General features: G+C 36.4%; 1 long non-coding RNA gene across 1 annotated transcript; it reads right to left on the bottom strand.

Annotated features, from left to right (window-relative positions):
- Window positions 1–786: 786 nt before the first annotated feature.
- Window positions 787–7,715, bottom strand: LOC139705369 (uncharacterized). The gene is made up of 4 exons (XR_011707239.1): window positions 7,632–7,715; window positions 5,110–5,132; window positions 4,943–5,015; window positions 787–859 (listed from the first exon to the last, which is right to left on the bottom strand). It is a non-coding gene; the product is annotated as an uncharacterized lncRNA (long non-coding RNA).
- Window positions 7,716–22,304: the final 14,589 nt, after the last annotated feature.

Below are 22,304 nucleotides of genomic sequence, written 5' to 3'. Positions count from 1 at the left end.
TTTGCTGTGCAGAATCTTTTTAATTTGAGGCCATCCCCTTGATTAATTCTGGGCATTATTTTATGAGCTTTAGGGGTCCTAGTGAGAAAGCAGTTGCCTGTGCCTAAATCTTGGAGTGTTGACCTGATGTTTTCTTTCAGAAGTTACATAGGTTTTGTTCTAATTCCTAGGTCTTTGATCCACTATTGAGTTGATCTGGGGGAGAGGCTGTGAGACAAGTTTCTAGTCACATTCTTCTACGCTTGGAAAAACAATTTTCCCAGCACCTTTTGTTTAAAAGGCTGTCTTTTCTCAGAGGTTGTAGTAATTTACAACCTCTGAGATGCAGGATCAGATTCCTGCATGGGTGTGGGTTTATCTGTGTCTTCTCCTCTGTACCATTCATCTATGTGTCTTTTTTATGCCAATATGATTATTTTTTGTTAACTATAGCTCTGTAGTGTAATTTGAAGTCAGGTATTGTGATGTCTCCAGCATTGCTTTTTTAACTTGGAATTGCTTTGGCCATTTTGAGTCCTTTTTTCTTCCAAATGAATTTTAGAACTGTTTTTTCTAATTCTGTGAAAAACATGATTGGTGTTTTGATTGGTATCACATTGAATTGTATTGAATTTTTGACAGTATGGCTAACTTAAGAATCAATTTCTTTTTTTAATATTCTAGAGTTTTCATTCACCTTAGGATACTAAAAGATTATTCTGAAAGACAATTTCATTTGGATTCATCTAAATTGTTGAAGCAAGGAAAATAGCATGAAAAATGGGTTTGAAGTTTACATGATTGCATACCTTTGGCTGCTTATTTTCAGGGTCATCAAGCACGCTTTTCTTTTCTTCTGTTTTCACTATTAAAGATGGTTCTGCCAACAAATGTATTAGTCTATTTACACTACTTTAAATAGTTAGAAGAACAATCATAGAGTAAAATGAAAATGCCTAGTACTAATAATAACAATAACATTTATTTTATCAATTAGAAATTGAATTTAAACATTACCTGCATAATTATTATTTATAATGTGGTGCTTTGTACTAAAATCAATGACTTGTGCATACTTTTTTTTGACAGGCAAATTGATTTTAGTATTATTATATAATCATATGGGCTATATCTTATTCTAATCAGGATGCCATTTTTGTGGATGTACACAGTGGTGAGATTCACCATGGTGTTTTCACATATATGCACAGGAAAACTATGTCACATTTATTCCACTGCATTCTTAGCACACTCTCAACTGCTGAGAGTAATTTTGATTTTCTTTTGAGATGGGGTCTCATTAAGGTGCCCAGAATAGCCTGACACCAATTGTCCACCAAGCCTCAGCCACCTGAACACCTAGGCTATACAGATATGTTCTGCTGACTTCTTTAGAAAATACTTCTACTGACCCAAACAAACCACTTGGGGAGAATTGGATGTTGTTAGCTTCAGTGCAAACAAATACCCCAAAAATTCATCTACAAATTCACCCACTGAACATAAAATGACAAATCCTCAGAAAAAAGAAAACAACTTTTCAATACCATAGAAACATAAAAATCCGCACACTACATTATTCTCTACTTCCTAATAGTAAGTTTCAATCAGGCCCTGTGCATCTTTAATGGTTTCCAAAGTTCCTGTTACTTTACTCCTTTACAATGAACACTCTGCCCCTTTTGTTTGTCCACACTTCTGACAAATTTCTTTTCTACTCTAAAGATGTGGTGTTCTCTGAATTGTTCCTTGATTTGGGCTGTTGGTGTCTTAATAAAAATAAATAAATAAAAGTTTCTTTCCTTAGGGCACACTTAAGCGTGTTTCTACACCTTTATGGCTTAAATTGTAAATTATTTCTCTACATGTAAATTTCTTTTACTTGTGAACAGGAGAAAATCTTTTTAGTCATCTTTGTGTACCCAGTCTTTATTTCTTTGACCCCATAATTATATTTTGAGTCCCTGGTAAGTGCTAATGTAGATAAATGGTGTGGGGGATGATTTTGCTTGAATTAGTCCTAAGCTGAGAGTTAAAGCATACTAGCCAGAGAGAAATAAAGGAAGAGAACATGAAAGCCGTTACAAGAGAGGGTGGCACCTCTTAAGTAGGGTCTGTGTTTGTCAAAAATATTGGGATTGTGAGGAGGAATGGCAGAGGACAGGGAAAAATGAAGAAAAGGATAAAAATAGTTGAACAGAACTCATTCTATCAACGTTTTCTAGGTGAGTTTAAGGTGATTGACATGAGTATTCTCAAGAGTGGTGGTTCATAGGTATACATGCATCAAAACAAAATCACTCTAATGTTGTGGGCAGGATGGAAATGAGGGGTATAAGCATAAATGGAGGGAGATAAATAAGTATAAGACAATAGAGCAAAATAAAGATGACAGGGGCCTAAATGGAGGGAACATCCTCAGGATCACATAGGATCCTACATTTTCTGTCCTCAGGAAGATTATGTTTCACTAAATTATTAAAAGTACAAATCAAAGTCTGTGGAAAATGAGACTCTACTCATGACTATTAATAGAGCTGGGAATGAAATGCCCTTTGACCTGGCCCAGGGTTCCCTTATTATGGTGATATTGTGTTGTGTGCATACCCCACAAGCCCAGGGAGCAGGCTACATTTGTGTTGTGATCCCCTGGCTCTGAATGGCTTCTCAGGATGAACCCCATCAGTGGCCAGGCCTAGAAGCCCTTTCATGATGGTGACTCATGGAGTCAGCTCATCCCCAAAGAGGGAGGGACACATGCTCCACTCCAGCAGTCTTGGGGTCCTGGTGGATGAGGGTTTGTGAACACAGGAAGCCAGCCCAGTGCTCCCCAGTTGTGTATATATATCACATTTCCTTAACATTCATCTCTTGAAGGTTACCTTGGTTTATTCCCCATAGCTTGGCTATTACAAACTGTGCTTGGCTATTACAAACTTGGCTATTATACTGTGAGCCTATTTCCCTATGGTGTGCTGAATTTAGATCTTTTGGATATATTCCAAAGTGTGGGAAGCTGGATCATATGCCATTCATAGTGTTTTTTGAGAAACCTTCATAGTTTCATGAGAGGCTGTGCTAATTTGCAATTCCAACAACAGTGTTTGAGTGTACCTCCCCCCTCCCATATTCTTCCCCAAACTTATTATTATTTGTATGCTTGATGATGTCAATTTTAACAGAAGTGAGATGAAATCTCAGTGTAATTTTGACTTGCATCTCCCTTATTGCTAGAGATGTTGAGCATGTGTTCATATATTTGTTGGCCACTTAAATGTCTTCATTTGAGAAGTATATGTTTAGATCTTTTGCCCATTAGCTGATTGGGTTATTCCTAAAGAAAATGTAGTAACTAAACATAACAGAGTATTAGTAAGCCATAAAGAACAACAAAATTATGGCATTTTCTGGTAAGTGGACGGAACTGGAGACTATCATGCTAGGTGAAATAAACTAGGTTTGAAAAGTCAAAGGTCAAAAGTTTTCTCTGATATGTGAAAGCTAGTCCAAAATAATAGGGAAAAAAAGGGAAAGTGAGAAAGAAAGGAAAAAGGTGTGGGTGGGGGGGGGGAGGAGGATTCCATTAAAGTAGAAGAAAGACCCATGGATTAGATGAAGGGGGCTAGGGGTAAGGGAGAAGAGATAGGATAAGGGAAGAAAAGCAGAATGAATCTGACATAAGTTTTTCATGTCCATATATGAATATACCACAGGGAATCTCTCCATTATGTATATTCGCAAGACTCTAATACAAACAAACAAACAAACATAATCAGGTGTGTTAGTGCATGCCTGTCATCCCAATGGCTCAGGAATAGGAAGTGGAAGGATGGCACTTTTGAAACCAGCCTGAGCAACTTAGTGAGAGTATAAGCAACCTAGTGAGATCCTGTCTCAAAATAAAAAATAAAAAATGCTGGGAATGCGGCAATCCCTAGTACCACAAATAAATAAATAGACAAGATAAATACAAATACACAAAATAATAGAATAGAGGGGAAAAAGAAGACCTAGTAACAGGGAAGAAAGTCAAGAAGGAAAAGTCAAATACTGGGATCCGAACTAGAGCAACAAATATTCCATAATTTCATAATTGTGTCCAAATGAATCCTAATTTATGAAAAAATAAAACCAGCCAATTAAAAAAAAGGATAGAAGACTGGTGGTGAATCTTAGTGGCAAAGAGCTGTTTAGTTTGAAAAATAAATGGGATTCAATCCCCACCATAGAAATAAAACAAAACAAAACAAAACAAAGGAATAGTGACAAAAATGAGAGGAAAAACATCAGTGGTACATATAAGTAACTTTGAATTTATCACTTGTGGTCACTATTCAATGACATGAATGATTGTTCTCTATAAAATACAATACAATTCTAAAGGTCTGAGAAAATTAAATAGATTGAAAATCAAACAATATATTTGATTTTCTAAGTGCAGTCCTGATCACATGAGTGTTGTGGGCATCACATAAAGTGTGACACAATATACAACATTTTCAGTGCAATTTCTCAATAGGCTGGATGTCATAATGGAAATAAAATGAATTATTTGAAGAAATGAGTTTTCCTATTTCCCAGACTGGCATTGAAATCCTGCCTCAATCTCATAAGAAGCTGGAATTATACAAGGTCTCACTGCCTACCTCACTGCAGTAAAAATATTTCAATATTGGGGAAAAATTATGGCCCAATAATCCACCTCTGTGAAGCCCTAAAAAGTGTAGTGACTCCAATAGCAGAGCTTAAAACAGAAATATTTGAGATAAATGTTACAACTTAAAAATCTTTCTTATTAATATATACTTTTAATCATGGGTGCCAAGATTGACACTGGCCATGATTGTGCAAAATCATCATTTCAAATGAAGGGAAAAAAGAATTAGGAATAGGAAGAGCATACTAATTCACAAGTTTTAATATAATATAATTCATTTTAGAGAATTTGTACTGTGAAATTTACCAGGTTTGAGTGTCCTTATGGCCTTGATCCCTCCTGCTTCATTTGGAAAAGAATCTTTCATGGTAGTGGTAGGCTGGATGTATTTGGAAAAGAAAATAAATATTACATTTTTCATACCATGTGCAATCACTAATTCAAGATACAAATAAAAATCAAATTACTTTTACCTTAGGAAATTTCTCTTGAGACACTGAAAAGCAAAAGGGACATATATCATTAACCATTAAAATAGGACAAAAACCACTCATCCATTCCTGCTGAATTAGTATGGAGCTGAATCACTGTGCTTAGCTTTGATAATGATTATTATACTTTTGGGTGTGTCTCCTTTTTGTGGTTGGTAGAGTCACATGACCAAAATGTACTGAAGAACACCAGGAATATGTAGTTATGTTTCCAAAATGAGATTATGTTTCCAATGACCAAAATAAATTAGGAATGTGAATTTACAATCCTAAACATGCAGACTGATGGAGAAAAATGTGACCTCTAATCAGAGGACAAAAGCAGGACCTTGACAGGCTAAATGTGAAAGTTGATTTCAGAATGTAACAGTGTGTATCTTTAATATAATTAAAAAATATTTAATCCATCACATTATATTTGTGTGTCATATCCCTCCATTTCTTCTACAAGTTTAATAGTACAAAGCTGTCATAAGGGCCCAGATAATTGTACAATTTGTTGCTCATTAAAAGAAGTTCTCTGCACTGGTCAGCTCAGACATACTTTTAGAATGACAGCTAATGAAAATATTCTTGTTTTTCCATACCTATGGGAGACATAGGTACACTGATAATTCTTATTTCCTCTGGTTTAGCCATGTTATCATTTCTTGATCCACTCATGAGAGAAGACATAGGAAGCTAAGGAGAGCAACTAAGAACAGAATAGGGAGGAAGAGCATGAGAAGAAGATCACCATTAAACAGGGACGAGAGGGGGGAGGGAAAGAGAGAGAGAAGGGGAATTGCATGGTAAAGGAAGGAGACCCTCATTGTTATACAAAATTACATATAAGAGGAAGTGAGGGGAAAGGGGAAAAAACAAGAGAGAGAAATGAACTACAGTAGATGGGGTAGAGAGAGAAGATGGGAGGAGAGGGGAGGGAAGGGGAGGGGGGATAGTAGAGGATAGGAAGGGCAGCAGAATACAACAGACACTAATATGGCAGTATGTAAAAAAGTGGATGTGGAACCGATGTGAATCTGCAATATGTATATGGGGTAAAAATGGGAGTTCATAATCTGCTTGAATCAAATGTATAAAATATGATATGTCAATAGCTTTGTAATGTTTTGAACAACTAATAATAAAAAAAGTAAAAAAATTACTAAAATGTGGTAATCACAAAGAAGAAAGCATGTGTCAGAGTTATCACATATCAAGAACAATTATAATTCAAAATAATTATATTTAAAATAAAAATTGTGTTCAAGGAATTAACTCTACAAAGTCTTCTGCTTAAAAAACTAAACTCTTTTGATATATCATGTTAGTCTTTAAAGGATCTTATCAGAAAATTAGCTATCTAAGAATGAGACTGTCACTCACAAAAGAGTATAACCATAGCAGGCCCAAGACCATGGGGTCAATTCATAGTACCATCACTCCCCTAAATGAAAAAATTTTAGAAACTTTAATAAGATAACCAAAGTTTCTAAAATGATATATATCTCAGGTGAACAAATACATGATGCAACACCCATTCCCAATGCCTGGTTGTTGTTAAGGATAGGAGAAATGAGTAGCTGTAGATTACACAATATTAGCAGCCCTACATCTTCCAATAAACTCAGGACCAAGAAAATATCATTTTTTACTGATGCAAATATACTGAAGCCAAATGAAATTCATCCTCTCAGTTTCTTAATTTCTGCTTCCTTCTTACCTGTCAAGAGACATACTCAAATTATAAACAAGAGTGATGTTTCCCTATGATCTAGTTATAGCCTGAACTATGATCCAATGGTCTTCACTGACATTTCTCTCAATTCTTTTTTTATAGAGAGGTTTGTTCCCTTGCTACCCAGTATGTGGTCTAGGGAGCAGGAACATTGGAATCACCTTTGATTTTATTAGAAAGGTAGAATCAAAGAACTGCTGAATTTGAATGTGCATTCTGGACATTAGAATGACTGATGACTCATTAAATGTTGAGATTCTTGGGCTATACTGATTCATTTCTAAGTTCTCTACCTCAACTTCCTATTTGGAGTTAGCCCCAGACTCCTCCTGTTCACATCCCTGTTGTAAGCTGTATACAAATCACACTTTTCAGTAGACATTTGAACAAATGACGACTTTGCATTCACCCAAAAAGCAATCTGTTTTTTCTCTTTCGCATTTTGTTTCTCTCTGCTATTTTCTGTTCTAGGAAGTAGTAACATTTTAGATGATGATGTTAAATCATATACATACATAGCGGACTATATGGGTTTATATGTAGTTATGGTAAACAAAACATTGCTCTGTGTGATCAGAATCAATTCAATGGGTTTGCAACAGTAAGAGGCAGTGAAAGTATCAAAAATCCTCCTACCTGCCAGACAAATTGATGCTATAAAACTTCTGTTTTTTTTCCTCAATACAATTTCAATAGTACATTTATTCAACTATTAGAATATACTGGTGGTCAGGTTGAAAATAAACATCTCATATCATGAATTATTTTCATATATAATTCTTACCTTCTATATGTTCTTTTACTTTGTGTTTTTCTCTTTGATTTGCATCATCATCATTTTCAGATGAATGAATATGAAACATCTTCAGAAGCCTCCCAAAACAACCCTGGTAAAGTGAATATCAATAATGAGTGGCATAAAGATTTCTAATCACAATCTAATAAGACATCGAAATTTATAGTTTTGAGATCAATGAGTAAAAATTAGACTAGTGCCTAATGAAAATCGAAATATTTCAAACCAGAACCTCATATACACTCTCCAGATTAAGCTGCACTTTTATCTCCATATGGAAACTGACACTGTAAAACCAAAATGAAGCACAAAGAGACATATTTACTGACAATACAATAGATGATGTGCATATTCCCACAAGGAACAAACTTCAGTGTACCTGATCCAACACTTCATTTCCCACCAAAAGAGGATATTTAATAAAAACTGATTTTAAAAAAATTCTTACAAATACACATGCTGTTATTCAGCATTGAATATTGAATTCATTCCAGTGACTGACTTATTTTAGTGTATGAATAAGAAACTGGTTTTGATAAAAGAGTCTGGATTATGTCATATTAAAAAGAAATAATATAGTATTGATGTTGCTTCTTTTAGATCAGCAAGAGTTTACAAAGTCTAATTATCTTTTGTTAAAATTTTTCCTGATAAAAAATTATTTGAAAAAATGGCATAGTACTAAGAAATAGGTTTCTATCTATTCCCTTTAACCAACAGTACATAACCATCAGGTTGAGCATGAAATGATTTCCAGTTAAGGAAGAACAACAAAACATTTACCAAGGAGGGCTGGGGTTGTGGCTCAGTGATAGAGCACTTGCCTGGCACATGTGAGGTACTGGGTTAGATTCTCAGTACCATGTAAAAATAAATAAATAAATAAAATAAAGGTATTGTGTCCATCTAAAACTAAAAAATATTTTTAAAAAAAGTTCCCCAAGGAAGGAAAGAGGTACACAGACAGACACAAAACTGACTGATACCTGAGTGGTGTGCAGCTATGCCAAGATATAGTGTGGCTATGGGATAACCAGAGTGCAATTAGAGGGAACCAGTGAATAACAAAGGCATTCCTAAGACAAATGGACTGCAGCAGCGCCAGGCAAAACCTGGCTGAGTTGAAGAGGAAAGCTGCACTCTGGTGATCTCAATGGGAGAATCCCAGCAATCCTAACAAAAGCCAAGTCCAGTACAGTCAACCAATCATTTTCAGCAAAGGAGAGACTTGGATTCTGCCTGATGTGTCAAGGGAAGATAAGTGTACTGGGATTCTTTCCTGCAGCTTCTCAGAGTGCCTGCCTGTGAGGCTTCATTTACTAGGGCTCCTATTCTCAGATTTCTTCATGAGAGATCAGAAATCACAAACTTTTTATTTTGACTTCAAGGCTCAACTCTGACATGAATTCACTGTGTCATGAGGTATTCACAAGAGTCATGCTGGGTTATAGGAGAGAAACCTAAGGTGCACATGTGCTGGGAGCTCTGAGCAGCTGAAGAAATGCACATATAGTCTACCCAAGGAAAAAAAAGACGGACTTTCATTTCAATGTGATGTTTGTAGCTATGGATAGACCATCGTCTGGTAAGAATCACTGTTCACACAGGTGAGCAGATATCCCAATTATGGACATACTTAAATTTCAGAGGCACCTGGGGGGATTGCCCTCATTTCCACCACTAACATTGGTTCAGGGATGTCCTTGGGGTCTCTGATGGATCCCAGAGAGGGAAACCTAGTTAGAAATGCTCTTTAGCTGAGTGTGTCTGTGTCAGAGGTCAAGAACACTTGCATCTCCAACACAAAGCGGCCATCTCTATGACTTTAGAAGAGAGAATGACTGGGGTGTAAGGGCAGTAAGAGTTTTGGTAAGCTATTTGGCCAGTCTATGGAGTGCAGAGCAGTGGGGCCACGGCCCATTGCAAATTAGTGCTTTCAGTTTAGTGACAGGGAAAACAGCTTTCTGTGCTTTCAAGAGGGAGAAGATTCCAAGAGTGCTGAGACAGAGTCTGGTGGAAAGCTTCATTCCTGCAGTACGCTACCCAAGCACAGATGTGCAAGGAAGCCAACTTTGTCCTAATCAGAGAGAGAGAGGGAGGAAATCCTACAGGGACTTGAGAATTGCATACTCCTGAGCACATTTGCTAAAAGGATTCCAGAAGTGGGGATTGCAATACAGATCAGTCCCCAGGATCCGTGTTGTGGCAGGGTTTTCCAGGCAGTTCCAGTTTTTCCCAGACTCACATCCCTGGATATAAAACAAGTATGACTATTCCTCTGTAAATGAAAACTTTCCCTCAGCACCCCTTGAGAGTGAGAGAGATCTGTCTTCATACTTCACCACCAGGATTGTTCTATCTGGACTTGAGCTCAGGAGAACAAGCAGAACTACATTTCCTTACAAGAATCCCCTAAAGTTATTGGATTCTAAAATTATAATTCCTAGGCAGAGACACATTTATGTGAATTGCATCAGCACATTGAAATCTAAAATAGTTTTTCTCTTCTGTTACTTGAGGCATGGAGATCATTTTGTAAAGTATTTCATTGGTAGTTGATTTTTTTTCTAAGTTGTAGTTGTTGCTGGTAATTATTCTCTACTTTGAACAGATGTTGATGGGTAAACCTAGCACTTTGGTCAATCTCAGTGGGGTCATCTCTAGTTGTCTTGCAACTTATACCCAACCCTCCTCCCCAACTGTACATAGTGGAACTAACAGTCCACTGGGTACAGAGTCTCAGAGACAAAATTTGCCCACTGCCCACAACAGTGATGAATTATCTGCTGTTCCTTTGGGATGTGCAGTCCTCCACAAACCTGCCATGGATCTCAGGTAAGCAGGCACCAGGTCTTGCTTCTAACAATGGGGCTAAAGCAATCCACAGGAAAATCTCTTTTGTTGTTTTATTTACTACTGAACTTTCATTTGAAAAATTTCATGTCTTTCAAACATTTGAAGCATGCACATTTAATTTTCAGAAAATCTGGGCCTTTTTTATTGGAGTTATGGGGTGGGGAGTGGGAGGAACCAGACCAGAAGCTTCCCTGGAATCTTTGCTATGCTTATCTGGACTCCCTAAATATGATTTTGATATGAATAAACTGCTTTTTTTTTAAATTTTAAATCCTACTTAGGTGTTGTTTCCAAACATTGAGGGAAAGTGCAGTCTCTTGGTTAGTACCTCATGCTGCACATCTTTGATGTTTTTTTTTTTTTTTGGAAAAGAAGTCAAAATGTGTTATTGCATATAAAAGGTTAAGAAAATTTTCTGTCTCCTAGGTATTATTATTAAAAGAATTTTATTTTTTTTTAATTTTCTCACCAGCCCCTCCTAGACAGGGTAAACTTCAAATGTACTCTCCAGAGCTCACTGTCATGACTAAATTCTATGTTCAATTTTTTATTCATAAAGAAAATTGTACTTTGCTCCATAAGACAGAATTCAAAATGCCTGTAATTAGGGACAACTGTACTTCTCATATTAAAAACACTTCAAAAAAAGAAAAAAAAAGAAAGATTTCAACCAGGCATTGTTTAATGGTGAGGATTGGTTCAGAGAAACATATGAGAAGATTTTTGTTGTGTGGACATCGTAGGGTGCACTTACATAAACTAATATAACTCGGATGGCAATAGTGCTCTGAGGTATCACCATCATATATCCGGTCCATCCTTGACCACACATTGTTACTTGTTGCATGACTAAGAAGGAATAGCTCTGGTCTCATTCTGACTTGCATGGAGTCAATGTTGAACCCCCTGAAGTTCTTGTGTGAAAAAACTTAACCCAGATGGAACAGTATTGTCTCCTTTGTTCTACTGCGTTGACTTGGGTTTTTATCTTTCTTTTTGATAGTGGCATGTTTTGACATTCTTCTCATTTCCTTTTGTGCCAATTCTGTAGCTATTTTTCTTACTGGAAATAAAATTAAAGTTACAATATTTTGTTTTCATGTTACTACTAACAACTTCAATCTCATAAATATACTATCCTTTACACTTCTATCCACCATTTTATGTTCTAATTTTTATTTATTTATTTGTTGTTGTGCTGGGGATTGAATCCAAGGGTTTTCTACCACTGAGCTACATCCCCAGCTTCCTAGCTTTTTCTATTTTGAGTGTGACCCAGTGGTAGAGGGTTTACCTACCATTCCACAGGCCCTTGCTTCAATACTCATTACAACCAAACAAACACACCCTCCATATAAACCCTTGACTCTTTTGTCCAGTGGTTTTTTTATTTTATTTTATTTTTAGTTGTAGATGGACACAATACCTTTATTTTGTTTAGTTTTTTTATGTGGTGCTGGGGATCAAACCCAGTGCCTTGTGCATGCTAGGCAAGCACTCTACCACTAAGCCACAACCCCAACCCTCTGTCCAGTGTTTTAAGACTTCCATCCCATTGGAGGGGGGTTAGGAAAGAGTCATGTTACATGCTCCAAAAACTTGAAGTATCCTTTATTTGGTTGCTATTTGAAGGATAAGTTCACTCTGATTGTCATTATAGAGAGCAAAACCAACGTCTTCATAATAATCAATACTTGTAACATTCCAATATTCCTCTCTATTTTATTTATTGTTATTCCTCTCCTACTCTACCCCAATGATTTTAACTGTTGGCTATGAGATTAAGAAGAGCTGGTTTATTTGTATATTCTCAATTACTGTTATGGATGAGCATTTTTTATTTGCCTCTTTATATTTTTGAGTTTTTTTAAACTGACTAATTTTTTTCTACCCTGTAGATCATAATCTCATACTTTTAAGATTGGCCTTTAACCCATTGTTTAGCATATCTCTTTGTACATGATACAGGAAGTACAAAGATTATTTGAAAAAGTTTTATGCCATTTCTTCACATAGGACAATTTTGATATTGTCATTAATTCATTTTAGTGTGTTTGTGAGTGTGTGTGTGTGTGTGTGTGTGTGTATGTATCCTATGATTTTTTTATGGAAAAATCAACTATTGTGAGGCAAGTTTGAGAATAGGCACCAATTAAAACGCTCTTGCAAATATTCAGGATAGGAATTGTGCAGTCTCTGATCAGCTATTGAATTCTACAGAACTAGAAAGATTGAATATTTTGAAGGTGGACCTGATAGTTTGCCGAGGTGTTGGGTATTCAGTGAGGAAAGTTAAAGATGGCTGTACAATTTTTGTCCTGAGCAGTTGTATGCCAGAGACATTAGCAGTTTTTTACTTTAGATATATGAAGTTTGGTATGCCAGTCAAACTCCAAGAGATGATGGCCTAAGTGCAGAGGAAAGGGCTTGGTTCAATTATGTCCCATATATGGCATTAGTAGGTACATTTTAGCCATTTGTTACATAAGCCAATATTTTGTCTTAGAAATTTCTGGTGTATTTGTTTTCATAAATTATTTTTAAAGCAGCCCCCAAATTTTACTACATTAGGATTGCTCTAATATACACTGAGGAGTGTATTTCTATATTTCTATTCTGTCATCATCCATGGGTCAGTAAATATGTTGGTTGTTTGCCACTAGGAGGACATTTTGGAGAAAATAAGAAAGGGAATATAGGAACAGCTTTGGAAAATACAGGAATCACAAAATCAATGAAGTTATTGTGTTATAAAAATTCTGTGAAGTGGAAGCATTTCAAATGTCTTGCAAATCAATGATGTTTTGCAAATAAGTAAAAAATATCTGAACAAGTTAATGACTTGGAAAGAAATTTGGATTGAAATGAGTTACATGTGCTTAGAGAAAAAAAAAAAAAAACAAACAAACATGTGATCAGAAGTCAGCTTGATCAGAGAGAGGATCCTAAGAGTTTTGGTTGTGAGAAAAGCAGCACCTGCATTTTGTTTAATTTTTTTGTAACCTACTTGCTCAAAGCTGTGTAACTGCTGACAAATTATGGTCTCTTGCACAACATCTTTCTGTTTTTAATTATGCTGAAAAGAGAAAATGAGAGTGTGTTCTTAGAGGTACCAGTTTTGTTATGTACTTTGACAATTTTAACAATCCTAAGTATGCATAGAAGATACTTCCATCTCTAAACCTAAATCTATATCTAAACCTAAAGAAAAATATCTAAAGGCTTCCACTCTTGCCTGTTCCCCTCTACAACCCTAGCTAATTGGGTTGTGTAGTCTAAAAAGCATTTTCTCATTTCCATATATCCACTTCAAGGCCTTGGGGACTATGGCTGGCATTGCAGTTATCCTCAATTGATGCAGGAGAACAACATGAAGACTAGAGTTGTTCAGTGCAGTTGTTAGTTGTTAGAATCACATGTACAATGCACTGCCCAGTTGTGACAAATTCTTGTTTGTTCTGTATGTGCCTTTCAAATACAACAAATTTTAAAATGTTCTTACAATACACTGAGTCATGGCTATACCTTGATGAAGCGACTTGAAAAAATACAAAAGTTGTGGGAATGTGTGGAGGACAGCTAGGGTTCTGATCATTCTCAAACAGAGGTTGCAGAGAGGTTGCTGGGAGACTTTGAAAATCCTGGGTTCTCATAGACAGAAGGCAGTTGCAGACTGTGGAGATAGTTTGGAATTTGGAGTTGGGCACCATTCACAACCTCCGTTATATGGAGAACCTAGAAGGATTACCTTTTTTGTGTCTATTCAAGGTCAAGAACCACATCAGTGATAATGCTGAAATTGAACAACCAAAAAAAAAAAATAAAGAAAAATAAAAAAAATAAAGTATACAGGAAGATATGCAGAGGTAAAAAATGTATAAAATATTTGATTAAAAATAATTTCTCTTTATTTTTAGAATTGGTTCCAAAAAAAAAAAAAATCACACTACAACATAAAGCAAAACAGAAAATGTTTGATGCCAGGAGACAACATGAGTTCCATGATCAAAGTCATCCTGTTTTAGGTCATCAGGATGCCCAGATGCAATGTGACAATAGCACCACTGCACAGCCCCCTCCACCCCCAGCAGGCTCCACTAAACGAAACTGGCTACTTTCCTATGGAGACATGGGGACTTCCCACTGAATAGTATAGCTCATGTGTCTCATGTTCCCAGGCATTAGAAAGGAGCCAAGTTGTACTTTGCTGGATCAAGGGGCCAGAGGAAGTGGACCTTCTCCCAGCTTCATTTCAGCCACCTATAGTCATCCTGCTTCATCTTTGCAGCATTTTCAGAGGGCCATGTTCATGACAGAGGAAAGTTAGCACAGAAGCCCTTGCCTTTGCCCAATGGTAACATTGTGCAGGGAAAGATGCAGCAGCAGGAGGAGCAGGAGCTCTCTGGTCTGTGTGAAAGACAGCAGTAGAGTGACTGGGGATATTATAATCCACAGTTGCAACAACCCCAGAATTACCAAGAGAAGCTGCCATTTCAGGCCCACTTCTAATGTCCCAGAAGCATGGGAACTTAAGACATCAGGTGCCCTCCTTCTACAACATCAGGATGCACGTTGTCAAAGAATGGAAAGACCCTGATATCTGAGATGCAGTTTACATCTCCTCCACAAATGGAGGTCAGTTCTCTTCAGTGCTGTTAGGGCAAGATGGACAGCAATGTGCTGCAGAGCAGCCCAGGTTCCCAACCCAGCATCTCTGGGATGTGGGGTCTGAAGAGGCTATGACTGGACTTAAATTATAACTGAAAAACATGACATTCAATTTAGAAAGGTATCATCCTAGGACATTCTGTATTCAACCACAAAGTCTCAGAGAAAAGGACTATTTTGAATTTGTACATATGCATGCTGTGGCTGGGGCTCAGTGGTAGAATGCTGGCCTAGACTGTGTGAGGAACTGGGTTCAATCCTCAGTATCATATAATAATAAATAAATGAAATAAAGATATTGTATCCATCTACAACTAAAAATATTTTTTAAAAAATAAAAGATGGTGAGTTCAGGATATCTCCATGAAAAATACCAAAAACAAAACAAAACAAAACAAAACAAAAAAACATAAAATCAAAAAAGAACCCAAAAAGCAACAAAAACAATAAAAAACAGACAAAAATTTTAAAAAACCCAAACTCCCCAAATCCTTCATGTAATCCCCAGCCCCCCAGCAAACATAAACACACACACACACACACACACACACACACACACACCTTTCTAAATTGTCAGTGTCTGAGATGGGACAGCAGTATCCACCAGTGCTAGATCTCTGATTGTTCATCTTCTAGTACCCTGGAGAAAGTAGGACTTATGCAGGCACTTCTAAACCAACAAGCAAGAAGACAGCACTTGCCATATTCAAATCAGTGTGTGTTTTAGGTAGACACATTTGACACAGCCCTGCCTCACAAGTTATCTCATCCTTGGAAGTAAGATCCTCTAGTGTACCTTTGTATGGAAGAGTCCACAGGCTGTTGCTCTCCTCCATGGACCAGGACAGCATCTTCAGGACACAGCATAGCCTTCCAGGACAGCCTGGACTCTCTGAAAGTAGTCAGGGTCATTGCTATAAAAATGGATTTATTTATGTATCAATCCAAAAAAAAAAAAATCTAGCATGTTATGAAGGAAGCCATCCCACCTGGTATTGCCTGATAAGAATACTCAAGATTCTGCCAGAATTCAGCCTTCTATGAACAGGCTTCTGTAAGGATGTCTGCCCAGGCATTGTCTTATGAACTTTTCTTATGAACCATTATTGCCAAGACTTATTACTAGGAAATATCTGTTTTACTTCTTTTTTACTTTTGCTTTAAAAAATCTCCCCCAGCCCTAAACTCTCCCACTGTGCTCATAGTGAATGTGCCTGGAGTGTAGTGTGCCAGGCATGTGCCTATTGAAGTGTTGTTCCATTTCCAATTCCATTATTGGCAGAATCTTTCTCTAACCATTATTCAGATGGACACTTCCATCCAACTAAAAGACACAATGCTACCTGAGTTTTCCACACTGAAGGCAGGGCTTCCACTGAAATCACAGCTCCAGCTTCTGCAATCACAAGAACATATGAGGCACTTGCACTGGCCTGAAAACCCCTCTTTGGGAATCCAGAATGTTCTGACAGTCACCTGGGCATGTGGGGCAAAAATATCTGAAGGGTGCCCAGTTGAATATTTGGGTACTGTTGGTCTGAATTTTTGATACAAGACTTCAAAGTGGGAGGTATCTGGGAAACTCCCACTTTTGAAAACATTTTCATAATTTTGGGCTTTAGGACTTGGAACATTTAAAGCATTCCAGAGTGTCCCATCTCTCCCACAGCTCCTTCCAACACAGCTCTGCAGGATACATCTCTCAGGCCACTGGGGGCACCATTGACACAAAGTGGAAGAGAGGAGCAACTCCTCCTGAATTCCGAGTTGATTGCTGTGGTGTTTGTATACAAGCAGGCAAAGGCTAGAGCATTCTTGGGTAGCTCTTTCCATTTTTCTCTGACAATATTTAATTACAAAACAGTGTATACTGGTTATGATCATTTAAACAACACCTAGAGTAGTGAAGAAAGCTTGCACTTGTTGTTCTTGCACTTTGCCCACCCTGTTGGAACCATTGTGAAGACTCTCATATGCTATGTTTGTCATGTGTCTCCTATTTTTCTGAGTGTGACATTATGAAATACTAATTATATTGCATAGGAAAGCATGTTTTCCATGAAGTTCCAAGGTGTGTAACATACAAACTTAATTTTGTAAATATCTTTCTTCCTATAATGAGACTGAGAGCAGGTGGGGAAACAGCAACTCTCTAATATGAAAAAAGGAAAAAAGTTTGCACAATCACTTTGGACAGTCTGTGGTAATGTTTATTGAACTTGAAAATGCCTAGCGATTCTACTACTAGATGTTTCCAAAAAAAAACCTTTTTTATCTCTTCTTGCAGAACACTGAATCCCCAGATAAGATAAGTAATCCCCAGATTACTCATAAAGTAATCAAGCTCTCTGTTTCTGTCAGCTGTCCAGCACTATAATTAATACCTGAGAGAAGGGTTATTTTTCTTTATTTTCTTTCTTTATTTTTTGTTGTCTAGGGGTTGAATCCAGGAGTCCTCTCCACTAAGCTACTTTATCAGCCCTTTTTATTTTCTGAGACATGTTTTCACTAAGTTGCTCAGGTAGGCATTCACTTTGTGACCCTCCTGCCTGGGCCTCCTGAGTTGCTGGGATTATAGTTGTTGTCCACCACTTCAGGCTTGGTATATGTATTTGGAGGTTTCACTTCCTAGTAAGTTGTCCCCTTGCTTTGGGCCTAAGGGGAGACAGAACATCAAGGTAGATTAAAACAGTCAACCACATGACCAGGAAGTTGGGGGAAGAAAAATGAGGGGCCAGTGCCCCACAATCCCTTTCAAGGCCTGTCTGTAATGACCTAAAGTTCTCCCACTAGGCCCAAACTTTTAAATATCCCACCATGTCCAAGTGTCATTACAGTAGAGACTAAACCTTTGCCCCATGTAGCTTTAAGGGACATTTATGATCTAAGCTACAACTAGAGCATAATTAAAAATAATATACTAGTACTACATTATTATGAGCATCTTCTATGTGATACTATGTAGTGAAATATGATGTTTCCAGACCACTTTTATAGTATGATGACTGTAAAAAGGAAACAGGGGTTGAAACTGTAATGATTATACTGAATTCACATATATGCATTCATCTGGTAAAAATACAAAAACATGGATTGGATTTTTATACACTAAATTAGTGAAAGTTACATTTGGACATAAATGAAAGAATTTTTTTTTCTCTAATATAAGACATTCTTAACTGAATTTCTTTATACCTTCCCTCCCTTTAGATTTTAAATTTTAAAATGCAGTTTTCATTGACTGCAAGAATATAACCTATTCACATACTGATTTGCAGAGATTTTTTCTTACAGATCATAGTGTTCTTGGAGAAACCCAGGTAGGTCATGATACATGTATCCTATTTATGTGTTGCTAGGTTAAGGTCCTTAATATTTCTATTAAAATTTTTGTATCTATTTCAGGAATTACCTCAAACTCAGGTTTTTGCTGGCACTATGTTCAGGGATTTGGGTCATGCTAACTTAGCCTTAGTATGAATCAGGTATGTTGCTTTACTTAGTATTTTCTAAAATCTTGTGCAAAATGACATGTACACCACTATTAAATTTTTGAATTTTCCAGTGACTGATTCTGACCTTTATAAGAAGATTTTTACTACTGATTTCATATTTTTCAATGATTACACCTGGTTCTTTTTGAGCCATTTTTGGGAAGTTGAATTTTTTCAAGAATATGTTTATGGAAAATGTCAAATCTACTGTCATAAAGTTGTTCCAAATATCCTGATAATTTTCCTACCTAGAAAATGTGTAGTGGTGTGTTATTTCCTTGTTATATGTTTGTAACATGCATGTTCTTTTGCACAGGTTGGTTTCTCAGGCCAGCATCTGTGATAGGACCTGGGATTCTGCTGGGAAGGGATTCCTGAGGCAGGGGCAGTGCTAAGGATTAGGGCCGGTTTCCATCAGGGGATCTCTGTGTGTCAAGGTGGGGATTTGTCAAAAGTATCTTGAACTAAAAGGAGGCAGCTCTGGACTCGGCCTTAGGTTTCCTAGGTGGAAGTGGTTGGTGGCCAGCATAGCCCAGATTGGTGTCCAGGGTTTTTCATGTTTCTGCAAAGTCATCCTCCCACAATAGAGGTTATTAAGTGACCCCATGATATGTTCCCTGTTACTACTTCTGACTGAGAACTTCAAAGATAATGTAGGAAAACTCAGAAATCTTTTGTTGGCCCAGTTCTGCCCCAGATGAGCCTCGGATGTTTTATTGATGTTTCTGCTAAATAAAGAAGAGCTTGCTGATCCCATGTGGGCTTCCTGATTCCAATCTCTGTGCTTACATTTTCTGCTTCCCTAACTGGGAACTAACTTGAATCCCCTTTGTGCTTACAAAGTTTACTTTTCATGGTAGAGAGTAATACATTTTTATAACTTATTGAATTACAAAATATTAAATGACCTAATTAAACATCTAATTGATTTGTTATTTTTTATATAATTCTGTAAGAAAGCACTGTTGTAGGAAACTTTAGATTGGAAACATCAGCTTAGCAGGATTTCTTACCAATCTTATGTCTTAAAAAATATATACTTGGGAAATAAAAACTTATTTAGTAAATGTAGAAGTCAATCAAAGTATCACAATTGCACTTATATTTTTATATTAACTAAGTTTAGCTTTTAAAGAAAAATTTGTGTAAGCACAAAGAGTCTTTTGGTGGATTCTCAGTAAGGGAACCAGAAACTGTAAGGACAAAAAATGGAGGCAGGAAGCCAACCTGGGATCAGAAAGCTCTTTATTCATCAAGGAGTCAATAAAACACCCAAAGCCCATATCCTGGGCAGAAAAAACCAAACTGCTACAAGACAAGGTTCTGAAATGTTACAGGCCTCATTTAGGGTGGGGCAGAAAGGTAATTCCTGGGGTTTATCAGGGTCAGCTGATCCATTAGGGTGGGACAGAAGGTCAAATAGGGAAGTGTCTAAGGTTTACTAATCTTTGGGATCAGCAGATCCATTAGGGTAGGGAGTTAAGGGCCAGTCAGGTGCAAGTTCTTTCCTGTTCTTCCATTTTTCTTTTCTCCCTTTCCTCAGGCTTAACAAAAGCTCCAATTACCATAAACAAGGCCAGTGGGGAAACAAGTGTAGATTAGAGAAATGTCCTAAGGCCTATTTTCCATATCCTTCAATTTGAAATCTGGAATGTAATAAGATACTTTAAAAAAACAGTTACTATTTAGTACAAACCTTAATTTCTTCAAGACTAGTATTTTTGTGTGTTTTTAATAAAATTTAATAGACACTAAAAACTATTTTATTAGAATGTGAGTGTACTATTGTTTTAGCATTTCTCTCTTCTTTCATTTTTAAAAACCCCAATTAACAGGGGTCTAAGAAAAGAGCTTATCTATACATGTAAAAAAGCCTTATCACAAAACCAAACTTGTCTTTTTAAAAGAGGGAAAAGCTTTAAACAACTTTAACTAATTGTGCTAATTATATATAAGCAGTATAATTACATGCAAACTGTTTGAAATTTGTTTTGTTCAAATTTTGTTTTAATTTACCCAGACATTCACAGCATTTTACTTTACCAGTAGAAAAATTTCTTATACCCTTGTCCATAAATCACACCTAAAAGAGACTGAACTCCTAGCAAGTCCTTTATCAGTGAAAACCTAAGGAACAAAAGAATTTTAGACCATTTTATATTAACAAAATTATAAGCATTGTAACATTTAAGTATCTTTTAGTTAAGATTGCTTGATATTTCTATATTTAATAGATGATATCTAGCACTTTAACTTTTTAAATTAATAAGTATCTTCTTTAATAAAGACATGTAAAATTAATCTCATTTATCTTAAATATATCTTATTCTTAAAAAGTAAATGCCAAGACATTAAACAAACGTTGATAATAATATTCAACTTCTCTTTCCTGTTGAAGAAAATTGTTGGATGCAATGTATATTATATATTAGATATTTCATATTAATCAGCAGTTTAATAATTATCTGACTACCTGGGAAAACTTGTGAGTCAGTAATGTTAAAGCCATCTTTACATTTATCTGTTTACCCATGTTAAATGGAAATTATTTGTAATTTACTTGAATTAATTAAAATATATCTGGATATATTTGTATTTTAATTTTAATTTATGAGCACTCATGTATCTATATGCCAATTTTTAATCTCACATACATACAAACATAGCACAAATACAAGATATTATGTTCATGCATACACAAAATACACAAATACATAAAAAAAATTATAACTTTTTCAGGTAGAGCTCCATAGGTTGGAAGTAATGGTATAGATTTTTATCAATGCTTGTCTTTGTTTTAGAAATTAAAATAAAGCCAATCAAACTTTTACATTATTACCTTAAAAAGGAATTAAATTTACAGATGGAAATATCAGGTTTGAAATCTGGCAATCATGGGAACACTGAAATACAAGATTTAAGGTTTGCTAGCTTTGTCCCCAAGACTGCCAGACATACTTCCCAGCATCATGCTCTCTTGAAATTGGCCTTTAAACAAAGAGAGTACAAAACCCCTCCATAGTTTGATAAAATAAAACTGATTAGAAATATACAATAATTTTTAAAAAAACAGACATCCAAGAAATGCAAAAGGCTATAAAAAATTTTCTTTAAAAAAATTGTACATTTAGAATCTTTCCATTTCTCTCTCCTGAAGCTGTAGAATTAGAAAGGGGCTTATTAACAAACCAGTATACTTGTCAATTCTGCAGGATCAAGGCAGAAGCTCTGGATGCTTTTTGTTGCTGTTGATGACGATGATAATGATGAACCTTTATTTTATTTATTCGTATGTGGTGCTGAGAATCAAACCCAGGGCCTCACACATGCCAGGCAAGTGCTCTCCCACTGAGTTGCAACCCCAGCCCTCTGGTTTGTTTTGACAACCAGCCATCACCCAGCAGTTTCTGGCCAAATCACCATTAAAATATTTCCTTCTGGAGTTTTATCTCCAGAAAGGTTGAAAATTTCTCTTCTAAAACAACATTGCCAGAATTTTATATTTTTCCTCCTCTTTCTCCTGTACACTCTCAGAAGACAAAGACTGTTGCTGTGAAGGAGAGGGGGTAGAGAAATTACCAGAGGCTGAAGAGCCTTTCAAATCAGAAACTGAGATAGAAACCAAATATTGTATTCCCTTACA

Source organism: Marmota flaviventris, chromosome 4 (assembly GCF_047511675.1).
Source record: "Marmota flaviventris isolate mMarFla1 chromosome 4, mMarFla1.hap1, whole genome shotgun sequence".
Taxonomy (NCBI): domain Eukaryota; kingdom Metazoa; phylum Chordata; class Mammalia; order Rodentia; family Sciuridae; genus Marmota; species Marmota flaviventris.
Note: the sequence above shows the minus strand (reverse complement) of the source record. Positions and strands in the feature narration are given on the sequence as shown.